The sequence below is a fragment of the Cricetulus griseus genome (assembly GCF_003668045.3).
Source record: "Cricetulus griseus strain 17A/GY chromosome 1 unlocalized genomic scaffold, alternate assembly CriGri-PICRH-1.0 chr1_1, whole genome shotgun sequence".
NCBI classification, from domain to species: Eukaryota; Metazoa; Chordata; class Mammalia; order Rodentia; family Cricetidae; genus Cricetulus; species Cricetulus griseus.
The window spans coordinates 218,538,822-218,551,650 of NW_023276807.1; positions in this window are offsets into that span (position 1 = coordinate 218,538,822).

Below are 12,829 nucleotides of genomic sequence, written 5' to 3' on the forward strand. Positions count from 1 at the left end.
CTAAGTGAAATACAGACATTCAAGCCTATTTCCACTGATATATATTATAGTCAAAACTCACGGAAACAAAGTAGGACATTGGTGTGGGGAGAGAAGAGCATTCCAGAGACCTACTGCAGAGCAATGCACATAGGTCATACTACTGACTTTTAACGATTTAGTTACTTCTGTATTTCATGAATATGGGTGCTTTGTCTGCATGCATGCCTGCACCAGAAGAGGGCATCAGATCCCATTATAGACAGTTGTGAGTTGCCATGTGGGTGCTGAGAATTGAACTCAGGGCCTCTGGAAGTGCAGCCAGTCTCTAAACTTCTGAGCCATCTCTTCAGTCCCAGGTTACTGAGTATAAAAGTGCTTAGTGTGACAAGTCCATTGTTAGCTGCCTGCACCACAGTTAAACAGAAAAGAGTTTGAGGAGCTCTCAGACTCTGGGTAAGATCTCCGTGCGTACACACACACACTACTACTACCACCACCACCACCACCACCAGGAAGCCAGAACGCCAGGTGGACCCCAATCTCTGCTGTATCCCTCCCTGGAAGGCACAACCCTCTGCTTCTCAAAACTGCTTAAGCTCTTGTCTTTCTTTGCTGTCTCTATAGGAAAGTTTCTTTTGTGTTCTCACTGCTAATCCTACTTGTCCAGAAACCTGTCTAGAAAAGGCCAGCATTGCCTGGGTGGCTGCATTCTGACTCAAGTGTCCTCTCCCAGTGCTAGTTAGTACTGCCAGCACACCTGTGGTGATACATTGTTTATGATTTATTAAAGCTTGCCTGAGGATTCAGAAAGCAAAGCTAGGCCCAAACTATAAGAGATCAGGCAGTGGTGACACACACATTTAATCCCACAACTCAAGATTAAGAGGTAGACGGATCTCTGTTAGTTCAAGGTCACACTGACTACACAAAATTTATCCAGTACTAAAAGAAACAGCTCACACAAAGGTGATCTCAGCACTTATGATCATAAACCTTTAATCCCAGCACTAGGGAGGCTTTCTGGCTTTTCCTAAAGCTCCTCTCCTTGGACTGACACACTCTGTTTATGGCCACAAGCTAGTTCTCCAATACAGACATGCTATGCCTCACACTTCACTGACATTGTCAGCAGATTTGGTAAGTCAATCAGAAATTCTTAAAGGAAGGGATTAGTTTAAGATAAGAGTTTTTTTCCCCCACACTAAAAAAAAATGGAAAACACTATTAAAATGGAGAGAATTAAGTCTGTGTATTACATAATGGATGGTTTAAAAAATGGAACAATCAAATGAAGGAATAATCAACTTAGCCAGGAGTGACATACTGTTAATTAACATCTTGATAATCTTTGTTTTCATTTTGATATTTCTTGGTTTATCTCTTTTTAGATAAAAAGAGATGCTGATTGGTATGTTGGTTGGTATGAGATTCAAGCCTTAGAAAAACTTACTAAAACAGACTGAGTAATTATATGGAGAACTAAATTCAGCATTGCATATTAAAGTTAAAAAGAAACATTCTAAGGTCTTAAGAGAACCACCATTAACATATCCAGTAACCTTATAGGAAGTACCAAATGAAGGAGATTCTATAAGGGCTACTTGGAAGCCTGTGACAATGCTAGATTTAGGGAAATTCAAGGAAGCTGTAGTCTCAGGTGGCATCTATTCACCATTTGTGAAGCAGATGAAAAACATGTGCTCTGTTTGTAATAGGGTTATCCTTGTGGACTCAATAGATTTGATTAAAGCTCTCCTAGAGCCTGGCCCACAATTACAATGGACTTCCTGGTTCAGAAAAGAGGCTAAGAATATTGAACAAAAGGCTAAAGCAAGACGTATGGATATCTCCCAAGATCAAAATTCTTGGAGAAGGAGATTATGCTACCTTATAAAGGCAATGTCTATATGATGATCACCTCTTGGGTTTATGCCATGCAGCAGCTTTGAATGCTTGGGACAGAATTGGAGAAGCAGGAAAGAAAAGTGAATCATTTACAAAAGTTATACAGGGCCCAAAGGAAGCATTCAAGGATTTCTCACAAAGACTGTCATTAACAGTAAATAGAATGATAACAGATTCAGAAGCTGGAAAAATAATAATTGAAACTATGGCTTTTGAAAATGCTAATGGCCAATGCAAAAGGATAATTAGGCCTTTAAAAACAAGATCAGTTTCTTTGGAGGATTGGATCACAGATACAATTAATATTGAAACTCATGACCATGATGCTACATGGATAGGAGAGATGATTTCAAGAGGCTTAAAGAAAAATTGAAATGTCAAACTTTTAATTGTGGCAGACAAGGTCACCTGAAAAGGGATAATAAACAGAGTGTTTCTGGAAACAATTCTTTTTATAAACATAATCCAAGCAGAACACCCCTTCCTTCTGGATTATGCAGAAGGTGTGGCAAAGGCAGGCATTGGACAAAGGAATGTAGGTCAAGAAGAGAATATCAAGGTAATCCTTTGCCTTTCAGAAATGCCTCCAGGGGCCTCTCAAAGGCTCCCATGCCAAATTCTGTTCAGTCATTTCCTATAACCTGGAAGAAAACTCCTTCCCAGAGCAATTAAAGAACCTAGTACCTATAGTAAGAAAATATACCACTCTGGATGATAGAAGAGCTTTAGAAGAAAAAACAAAATTTCAGGAGAAACCATAGTTCAAAATTGATAAGGATTAGATTATAAACCTCCCCAAAGTTAGGATTGGGGAAGGGCTTTGTTTTTGTTTTTTCAGGAAAAGAAAAACAAACATCTTGAGGAATTTAAGACCTTTGGACAAATGAGCATCCAAAGAAGAAGGGAGAACTACCTGAAAAAATTACCAAGAAAAGAAGTAATCTAACCTAACTCAATCTCTGAAGTTTCCAAAAAGAAAATGGAATCCCAGTAGGGCAATGGGGGTCACACTCACCTTTAATCCCACTACGTGGGATGCAGAAGCATGAGTTTGAGACCAACCTGATCTACAAAGTGAGTTTCAAGACATCCAGGACTGTTAAAACAGAGAAACCCTGTCTTCAAAAACAAAATGAAACAAAACAAACAAACCCCACAATGCCAATTTCATCAGGACTATAACACCATTAAGCTGAACAACTCCAACTAAAGATCTACTTTGGACTATAACCTGCTCAGAATAATTTCGAGGTGGCTAACTGAGATGATCCAGCCTCACAGACTATTCTAGCCAGGACTTATGACAAGCCCTACACTTTACCATTTTGGTTAGACTGGACAAAAATGATACAGCTTGATAGTTAACCCAAATATTTCTTTTCAGGATTCCCAAAAGATGCTGTCTCCCCCAGACAGCAGGAAGTAACTTTAAGAACATGGTGTCCACATTCCAAGGGATGGGGTGGGTGTTTTTTTGGTAATTCATTGGGTTATGGATATTTGTCATTGTTTAGGGGAATTGGTTACAAAATGTTGGTTACGGTCAGGAACAAAGGGGATTAGGTTCAAGGTTTTTGTTTTGAAAAGAAAAAGAAAAACAGGGAATACAGATATGATAGGATAAAAGGGGTAGATTATTGAATCTATTCTGAAAAGAAAAAGGGAAGTATAGATACAAGATAAAAATAGATTATTGAATCTACTTTTTAAAAAGCAACTACTAGTCTTAAATATTTTACATTGCATTGGACATTTGTATATTGTGTACAAATATTGTATATTGATGTAAATTTGAGATTAATTTTGTTAAAACATACTGCACATATGTTTCTAATCTTGTTCAAGGTATTGTACCTATTCAACTCATTTAACAATGTAAAGCAAATTTCCAGCAATTGAAAGTTACTACTACCAATATATAGGATAATAAGGAAATGCAGCTTAGTAATTAGACAACTATTATAATCAAACTTATAGTCACATTAGGTATGTTTTCAAGGTCAAATGGTGATATATTTTAGAAAGACAGGTCATCTTCAAACACTTCAGAGATCTATAGTATATGGCATTTAAGATGTTTTAATAACATAGGTGTTTTTATGACAATGAGACATGAGCAACACCAATCTACTTCAGAGAAGATGATGGGCATCAAAGAAACTCCATATAGTTTACTTTCTTTGTGGCAAAATTAGCCACTGGGCAAGAAAGTGTCCTTGCTTTGACTGCTGACAGTATGCTGCCCAAATTGGACAAACAGCATGCAAAAGAGAGTGACTGCAAAACCTTGCCAGGACAAGGTGGGACAGCCCTTCAGAAAATCCTGCTTCACAGAAGTCTGTCAGATATACTAGGCTTTAGGCCAAAGATGGATGCCCCAATGTAGCAGAGGAACCTTGGGTGGCTCTCCAGGCAGCCAGCTGTTTTTGTCATTTTTCACATTTTTTTGGAATTCACTTGCTTTTGCTTCCTGATTACTTAGTATTATTTCTTTCTCTGTTCTCTGAGGGAGTTGAAGACTAGATAGTATAGTTATAGTTTTCATTGTTTACCAGACTCAGAAAAGAAATTCACTAAAGACATGTAAAATATATAATGTTGTGAGACAGTAAAAGATAATTTTGAGTTGATAATGCAAATTAGAATAAAAAGCAAATTAGGTACAAGACTTTGGACTCACCAAGATAGGATAGATAATGAAGTATTTTCTCTGAGTTTGTCAAATGTAAATGGACTAGATATTGTTGATGTAATCACTGCCTATATATTATATATACTTATCTGACTTACTGTATATAGTTTTTCTTATGTTAGTTGGAGCCTTCTTTTTGTATTAGACAAAAAAGGGGAATTGTGGTAATATATTATTTATGATTTATTAAAGCTTGCCTGAGGATTCCAAAAACAAAGCCAGCCTCAAGTATAGAGATCAGGCAATGGCTATACACAGCTTTAATCCCAGGACTCAAGATTAAGAGATAGATGGATCTCCGTTATTTCAAGGTCACACTGACTACATGAAATCGATCCAATCCTAAAAGAAACACAAAGTGGGGTCACACGCCTTTAATCTTAGCATTAGGGAGGTGGAGACAGGAGGATATGGCTGGTCAGAGAAAGGAATATAAGAAGGACACAGGAACCCAGAACGTTTTGCCTCTGAGGATTCGTGGAGACAGGATTGCCATTTCAGCTGGGTAGTAATAAGGTCTACTGGCTTGGCTGCTTTGTTTCTCTGATCTTCAGCTTGAAGCTTGAACCCCAACATCTGCCTCTGGGTCTATTATTATTTGTGTTACACACACCCACCTTCATTCCCACTGGATTTACACACACCACAGCAGGTAAGAAACAGTGAAGGCAGTCAGGGTTTAAGCTGTAAGGGTGGGTACCTTTGTAACAGTAAGGGCCATGGAAAAGCCAAGCACTTCCTAACTACTGGGCTTTGCGAGCCACCTGCTTTCCAGAATTCATATTTAGCCCTACAGTCCTCCCTGAAGCTGGAGTCCTTTCCCATTTTTTTTTTAGGATCAAGTGTCCAAGGTAAGGTGGACATTAACGACCAAAAGAGGTGAGTCCCAAACCTTCTTGCCACCACTGACAACAGCTCTGATTCAACTCCCAGAACCCACGTGGTGAAAGGAGAGCAGTTATTCCCAGAAACTGTCCTCTGATCTCTATGCACCGTGGCAGGCGACCCAACACACGAGGGAGAGCGAGGGATAAGGAAATGTTTTTTTGTTTTGTTTTGTTTTGTTTTTAAAGAAAGACAAGATCAGGAAATGCGAAAGATTCAGGTTCAAGAGCACCCTCCGGGCCCTCCCCCAAAAGATGTGATGGACTTTGATGGTCCCCTGTAGAAGACCATCCTTGGCAAGTGGGTGGGGGGTGGGTTGGGGAGGTCGGTGGGAGCATGGGAGGATGGGGGGATTGATATGTAAATAAAAGTGCTTCTGACAGAGAGAGAGAGAGAGAGAGAGAGAGAGAGAGAGAGAGAGAGAGAGAGAGAGAGAGAGAGAGTTCTGTCGCGCCCAGAACTCTGAGCAGCAATTCAGAGAAGAGACCTGTTGGGGATCAGGACCAGGTCGGGCACCATAAGACTCTCTTGTGCCTGGATGGTCTGCATCCTTATTCTCCGAAATCGAACAGAGTCACCGTATTGAGAGGCTTTACTGCAGGCAGACAACCTAGGAAAGGCACCTAGCAAAAGGCTCTGCCCAAGTTAACTCTATCCACGTTTTTTTAAAAAAATAGTTTGGAATTTACGTAGTGACCACTGAAAACAAGTGACCACTGAAAACACAAGAGTGAGCTACAGAGGGTCTTAGAGGGAGGTCCGACTCACTCGTGTCCGCTCTTCACCTGCCGGGTTTGGGAAACCACCTCGGGAACCTGGGACAGCCAGCCTCAGTCTGCTCCCTGGTGAAAGGGTGTGAGGGCCCTCCTTACACATCGATCTCGGAGATCGCGTCCCAGATTACCAGACAAACCTGTTTTCTGGGAACCGCGTGCCCATTCCTATTGCTGGGAAGTTGAACAGGAGAAAGCAGTCCCCGCCTTGTCACCCCGGGGCCGCTTTTGGCGCCCACCTCTGGCCTCCGGGGCCAGCTAAGCAGCGTCACCTTGCAGCAGCCCGGGCCCCCCACCCAGTCAGCGGGCTTCGCTGCGTCCCGATGGGGGTCCAGTCCCCGAGGACAGGCGCGGCTGGGGACACGTCGGACCATCTCCAGCACTGACCTGCAGACGCAGAAGACTGGATGCTAAGTACGCCACGCTGGAGCTGGAGCAGCACATGCAGAGTCAGGAGGTTGGTTCGACCCTTTATCCTCTCTCGGTCCCGGACTCGCGGCTTGGGATCCCCACCCCCACCCCACCCCACCCCTGGCTCCTCCCAGTCTTTCTGGAGCCTTTTCTCTCCCCCCCACCCCCCACCTCACCTCCGCCGCCCAGACGCCTCTGGCGAGCCCACACCCATACCTAGGACAGAGCTGCCCTTGGGACTGCACCAGGGCGCGACCACTCCCTCTCCACAATTGACAGAGGTTAGAATTCGGGACATGCAAGCCACAGCTGGAAAGATCTGCTCTGGACCTGTGTCTGGAAGTGTGTCACAGACGCCAAGAGTCGGGCAGTCGTGGTTGTAGTTCCCTTCTGGGAACACCGATGTCAAATTAAGCGGCTTCCAAACGAGAACCAAGTAGGATGGGGCATCATCCGTAAGGAAGGGCTTAGAAATTCCGAGTGGCAGCCTCAGTCAGACCCCAGTGCATATGCCTGACCAAGGGGCTTCCATTTGGAGTTGAAGGAGCCTGGATGCATCTCTTCTGGTGATCCAATATTGTAGCCGTCCAGCCTGAGCAAAAATATTTTACATTTGATTACAGGTGTGAGCCACCGCGTGGAGGCCGGTGGAGGGTCCAGGTGATTGAACTCAGGTTGTCGAGCTATCTCTCAGGCTAGGAGCTGGAAGTTGGACTTGGGGATACCAAGTGAATTTCCCAGGAACCGGTGGAGGGGCGGTGGGGAGCAGCATCAATGTTAAACATTCCCCAAAGCTGACTGACATATTAACTGTGGAAAGCCACAAGGTTACAGATTGGGAGCCAAGATTATCTCAGGCTATCTTAGTCCCTGGACAGCTATTTACCACCCACCCCTTTGTGTGATCAAACATCCTTGTGACTATTAGGTAAATCCTTTTGGAATGTACAAACAAGACCCCTAGCTTCTACCAAGCCTGCGCTGCTTAAGTTTTTGTCAACTTGACATAAGCTAGACTTATTTGGGAAGAGGGAACCTCAGTTGAGAAATTGCCTCCCTCAGACTGGCCTGTAGGTAAGTCTGTGGGGCATTTTCTTGATTAATGATTGATGTGGCAGGGCCCAGTCCATTGTGTACGTGGCACCCCTGGGCAGGTAGGCCTGAGTTTTGTAAGGCACCAGGCTGAGCAAACCAGTAAGCAGTATTCCCTCATGGTTTCTGCTTAAGTGCCTGTGCAAGCTTCCCTTCATGACAGACTCTAACAGTGTTTCTCAACCTGTGGGTCATGACACCTTGGGGGTTGCATATCAGATATTTACATTATGATTCATAACAGCAAAATTATAGTTATGAAGTAGATCAAAATAATTTTGTGTTTGGGGGTCGCCACAACATGAGGAACTGTCTTTTTACTTTCTTTTATTTATTTATTTTTTCCGTTTTACATACCAACCCCAGCTCCCCTTCCCTCCCCTTCCTCTCTCCTTCCCACTCATTCCCAAACAACTCCTCAGAGGGGATAAGGCCTTTCTAGGGGAGTCAACAAAGTCCAGCATACCAAGTTGAGGCAGGACCAAGCCCCTCCCCTCAGTATCAAGGCAAAGCAAGGTATCCAAACCATAAGAAATGGGCTCCAAAAAGCCAGTTCATGTACCCAGGATAGGTTCTTGTGCCCACTGCCAGGGCCCTCCCCAACAGATCAAGCCACACATCTGTCACTCACATTCAGAGGGCCTAGTTTGGTCTCATTCAGGTTCCCCAGCTATCGGTCCACAGTCTGTGAGCTCCCACTAGCTTCTGTGGTTTTCCCCATCATGATCTTGACTGCCCTTTGTTCATATGATCCCTCCTCCCTGTCTTTTAACTGAACTCCAGGAGCTCAGCCCAGTGCTTGCTTCCATCAGTTACTGGATGTAAGTTCTATGATGACAATCAGGGTAGTCACTAATCTAATTAAAGGAAAAGGCCCATTCAGGCACCTTCTCCACTATTGCCAGGATTCTTAGGTGGGGTCGTCCCTGTGAATTCCTGGGAATTTCTCTAGTACCAGGTTTCTCCCTAATTCCCTAGTGGCTTCCTCTATCAAGATATCTCTTTCATTGCTGTCCCCCTTCTTCCCTCCCTCAACTCAGGCCTCTCACTCCCTCATGTTCCCATCCCCCACCTCTTCCCTTCTACCACCCTACAAGTCTACCCAGGAGATCTTAATTATTTTCCTTTCCTGGGGCCCTCCATATGTGTCTCTCTTAGGGTCCCCCCTTTTACCTAGCTTCTCTGGGGTTGTGGATTAGTAGCCTGATTATCCTTGGCTTTATGTCTAATATCTACTTATGAATGAATACATACTGTGTCTTTCTGGGTCTGGGTTACCTCACTCAGAATGTTTTTTTCTAGTTCCATCCATTTGCTTGCTAATTTCAAAATGTCATTGTTTTTTAATACTGAGTAGTACTCCGTTGTGTAAATGTACCACATTTTCTTTATCCATTCTTCAGTTGAAGGGCATCTAGGTTGCTTCCAGGTCCTGGCTATTACAAATAATGCTGCTATGAACATAGTTGAGCAAATATCTTTGTGGTATAATTGTTCATCCTCTGAGTATAAGCCCAAGAGTGATATTGCTGGATCTTGAGGTAGATTGATTCCCAATTTTCTGAAAACCACCATATTGATTTCCAAAGAGCCCGTACAAGTTTGTACTCCTACTAGCAATGGGAGGCGTGTTCCCCTTACTCCACATCCTCTCCAGCATAAGCTGTCATCAGTGATTTTGATCTTAGCCATTCTAATAGGTGTAAGATGGTACTCAGAGTTGTCTTGATTTCTTTTTCCCTGATGGCTAAGGATGTTGAGTAATTCCTTAAATGCCTTTGGCCATTTGAGTTTCTTCTGTTGAGAATTCTGTTTAAATATGTACCTCATTTTTTAAATTGATTTTTGCTTTTAGTGTCTGTGCTACTGGTGTTATATTTAGGAAGCAGTTTCCTGTGTCCATGCATTCGAGGCTACTTCCCACTGTCTTCTATCAGGTTCAGTACAGCTGGATTTATGTTGAGGTCTTTGATCCATTTGGACTTGAGTTTTATGGATCTATTTGCATTCTTCTACATGTCGACATCCAGTTATGCCAGCACCATTTGTTGAAGATGTTTCTTTTTTCCATTGTACAGTTTTGGCTTCTTTGTAAAAAATCAGGTGTTCATAGGTGTGTGGATTGATATCAGGGTCTTCAATTTCATTTCATTGATCCACATGTCTGTTTTTATGCCAATACCAAGCTGTTTTCAGGACATAGCTCTATAATAGAGCTTGAAGTCAGGGATGGTGACACACCCAGATGATCCTTTATTGTGCAGGACTGTTTTGGCTATCCTGGGTTTTTTGTTTTTCCATATAAAGTTGAGTATTGTTTTCAAGATCTGTGAAGAATTGTGTTGGGATTTTGATGGGGGATTTTGAATGTATAGATTGCTTTTGGTAAGACTGCCATTTTTACTATGTTGATACTACCTATCCAAGAACATGGGAGATCTTTCCATTTTCTGGTATCTTCTTCAATTTCTTTCTTCAAAGACTCAAAATTCTTGTCACACAGGTCCTTCGCTTGTTTGGTTAGAGTTGCCCCAAGATCTTTTATGCTATTTGTGGCTATTGTAAAGGGTGATGTTTCTCTGATTTCTTTCTCAGAAATTAATGCTTTATATATAGGAGGGCTACTGATTTTTTGAGTTAATCTTGTATCCTGCCACATTACTAAAGATATTTATCAGCTGTAGAATCCCTGATAAAATTTCTGGGATCACTTATGTAGACTATCATATCATCTGCAAATGGTGAAAGTTTGACTTCTTCCCTTCAAATCTGACCTCCTTTTGCTCTAGCTAGAACTTCGAGTACTGTATTGAATAAATATAGAGTAGAAAGCCTCATCTTAGAGGAACCGTCTTAAAGGGTCATAGCATCAGGAAGTTTGAGAACTACTAGAGTATAAGCTGTAAAATGTATTAATCCTTTTCTTCCCAAGTTGATTTTGGTCATGGTATTTATCACAGCAATAGAAATCAACTGGGACAAATCCAAATAAGAATGTCTTTGGATAATGGCTGAGCCCTATAGTAGCTACTTCCTGTCTCCTCTGCCACTGCCTACATGATGTTCCCTGTAGTGGCATCTTGTTCTGCCAACAGACTTGAGGTAATAGCCACACCGTAGGGTGTTGCTTCAGTATAAGGAAGAGAAGGGGCTGTCTCGAGCTCTCTTGGGTTGTGGTCAGAGCATCCTGAAGGGCAGAAGCTGCCTCTCCCTCTGTGGTTATTTATTTATTTATTTATTTATTTATTTTCTGAGACAGGGTTTCTCCGTAGGTTTGGAGACTGCCCTGGAACTGTCTTTGAAGACCAGGCTGGCCTTGAACTCACAGTGATCTGCCTGCCTTTGCCTCCCAAGTGCAGAGATTAAAGGTGTGCACCACCACTACCTGGCCACATATTTTAAAATGTCTTAATTTGAGCTGGGTAAATGGCTGAGTGGTTAAGAGTACCAAGAACTCTCCCACCCAGGATACCTGGTTTTGATTCCCAGCACTGACGTGGTGGCTAACAACCATCTGTAACTCCAGCTTCAGGGTACCTTACATCTTTTTCTAACCTGTAGGGCCACCTGGTACATTATAGTACACAGACATACCTGCTGGAAAAACAAAATTGTGAGAGCTGTGCTTTCTTTTTTATCATTATCTCTTGTGTGTTCTATTCCCAGTGTGGTCATGTCTTTCTTTGTTTTCACTATTACATGTCTCTTTGATAAGCATATTGAGGCCAAACCTAGATTTTTTTAGGGCTACAAGACCTAAAATCCTCAGTAACACAGTGAGGGTTCCAAGCACTAGGGGCTTGGTACTCACAGTGTGATCCCAGAGCAAGTAGGGGGCCTGTGGAGGTTTGAGAAAACAGCCTCCAAAGAGAGTGGCACTATTAGGAGATGTGGCTTTGTTGGAGGAAGTGTATTACTGTGAGGTAGGCTTTGAGGTCTCAGAAACTAAAGCCTAGCCATTGTGTCACATTCTCTTCCCGTTGCCTGTGGATCAAGATGCAGAACTCAGCTCCTCCTCCAACACCATGTCTGCCTGCAGGACATCATGCTCCCCACCATGAGGGTGGTCATGGTATCTCTTTACAGCAAAAGAAAGCCTAAGACAAGACCCAAACACAAAATTGAGGAATCTGCCTCGTAATAAGACTGCCAAGTGATCTATGGACCCCACAGTGTGTGAGACACAGCTGGAAGGTCCAAAGGGTTGGTCCCCCCTATACAGGAAGGCCTACTAGGTTTGAAGCCTGAGTAACTAAAAGGCCAGTCCCACTTTGGGAGCACCCTGTGGCTTTCTGGCTTCAGAACCATGGGCTCCTGTGCCAGCCTAGCTCTCCAAGCCTGTGCCTGTCTTACATCGTGTGCCTTTACTCAGCAAAGCAAGCTTTTGTGAGTTCAGCTTAGACATTGGGGTAGAATTTTCCTCCCTTCCCATATGGAGGCTTTGGCTTTCAGTACAAATCTCAACTATTAAAAAGTGGATAAGCATCCTCCAGTCCCTACTGAAATGACCAGAGCACTGAGAACCAAGGAGGAATACTCGACTCTGGACCCTGGAGTGGACATAGGCTACACCCAAACACCAATTGCCAACACAAAGAGATCTTTTATTAAACAAAGTGACAAGATGGCTGAATACAAATCCTGCAGAAACAGCAGCAAATAGCTTTCCAAGTGTTAATTTTAAGAGGGAAAAAGGTAAGTTCTGTGTTAGAAAGAACTAGGATGGGTTGGTAAATTCTGTTTGGGCATGTTAACTGGGTAGTCAAATGGGGATTTTTGATGGCTGGACCTTGATGGATATTTGTATTTTGATGATCAAATTCAGGAATGAGTCAGGCATAAGGATGTAATCTGTTTAGCAAGGGGGAGGGCAAGATCTGTCAGAGCCATGTTTGCCATGCTCAGGACTGCTAGATATCTTCACATACGGATTCAAGGGAGTGAGTGGGGACTGTGACAAAACCCTGAGTGGTGGCACGTGCCTGCAACTCCAGCACCGGGGAGATAGAAACAGGAGGAGCAGACGTTTAAGATCATTTCAAGTTACACAGAAAATTCAAGGCCAGCCTGAGCTGAGACCCTGTAGTTA